Source organism: Mastomys coucha, chromosome X (assembly GCF_008632895.1).
Source record: "Mastomys coucha isolate ucsf_1 chromosome X, UCSF_Mcou_1, whole genome shotgun sequence".
NCBI classification, from domain to species: Eukaryota; Metazoa; Chordata; class Mammalia; order Rodentia; family Muridae; genus Mastomys; species Mastomys coucha.
The window spans coordinates 130,073,321-130,074,969 of NC_045030.1; the positions used below are offsets into that span (position 1 = coordinate 130,073,321).

Here is a 1,649-nt window from a genome sequence, read left to right on the forward strand (position 1 = left end):
TGGTGAGCCTGCCAGCTCTCCTGAACCCTTCCCAACAGATCCAGCTCTTCCGTGCCCACACCACCGAGGCCAGCTCTGTGGAATCCACACCACCAGGGCTAGCTCTCCTGAGTTGCCCAGGGGAGTGGCAGCAGGACTGGGGAGATAGCTCAACCCACCTCCCCCCCCAAAAAAAATCCTTTCTAAAGGAGATGTAATCATTTTAGAATTTAGTTTTTAAAGCCTTCTGTAAATAGTTCCAAACATTATTTTACTTTCAGGGTTTTTTATAGAAAAATAAAACCACAGAGTTATTACCTGTACTGAATATTCTAAAAATTATATAGGTTGAAATCTGGGCTAAGATGCAGTTATTTGAAATATGTAATGAACTTAAGCAATGCTTTTCTTCTTTTGATGTTACATATATTTGAAATATTATACGCCTGTGGATAGCAATATAAAAATATAATATATCTTGATAGATGTCTATAACAGAGAGACAATATTTGGTATGTTATGGGAAAAAAGAAAAAACATACTACTTTTCCTTGAAAAGAGAAAAAATATTAAATAGAAGTATCAAAGAAAAGAAAAGCATGGTCAAATAAAAAACCATTAATTGCACAGAGCAATACCCTTTTTGGTATTTGAAAACATTTTTCCTTTTACACCATCTAGGAGTAAGGCATTACAACCATCGTGAATGCATTTTAAAATATATAGATACTGGTGACTAAGCAATGGTGAATTAAAGTCACAGTCTAAACGACATAATTAACAAGTCACTTATATCTTAACTGCTTGTTTAGTCCTGAATGATTTTTCAGGAAACATCTTATAATAAAAGCTCTGGTAGCAATATTTTATTTTGCTGACTTATATTTGAAAGGAAGAAGTTAGCTACGTCACCTACTTTGATACTAGTATATTCTGGATCCTATAATACAAATATATGTCTAGAAACTTAAAGGATCATATATTTCCCATACAGAAGAATCATCATTTAGTCTGTATCATTGGTATTCAATTACAAAACATTTTAACACTGTAAATATCAGAAGTTTTAAGATCAGATATGGGGAAAAGTTTATATATTACTACAATGAAGGGAGTGTAAGTCTACACAAGGCCTTGTCATGACAACAATCAATTTGAGGTATAAGCATATCAATAAATTGCTTGACATCTATAATTTCCTGCTGACATGAACTGTTCATCATGCCTCCATAGATTTTGAAGATTACATTGGCTGCTTTTACCAGTGGTTTTAATTGCAAAACAGTAGGAGAAACAATACTTAGAACTAAAGGGTCACAATTTCCGTGGCATCAGAGGATAGAAGTATCTCTATTAGTATCTCTGATAGTTCCCTGAGAAGATCCTCCTAAAATCCTTGTTAGAAGAATGCCATTCTTCAACTCTTGATCTATCAGAGCTTTCGCATTTTCTGCTGTCTGTTTAATTACAGATTCATTGCCTTGAAAATGTGACTAAAGTCCAATATAATCAAACCAAGAAGGCATATTCAAATTCTCATTTAATGTAACTGGTCCAGTGGAGAGAACATTAAGAGCAGTTATATTCCACTTTCTTATATTTTCATGGGAACAATTTGTTCCTAGAGCTTACCATTAAAACAGGCTTTTCTTGATCTTACCCTTCAACAT

At 34.0% G+C, this 1,649-nt stretch overlaps 1 pseudogene; it reads right to left on the minus strand.

The window, feature by feature from the left end:
* Positions 1-1,079: 1,079 nt before the first annotated feature.
* LOC116095023 lies at positions 1,080-1,649 on the minus strand (annotated as a pseudogene).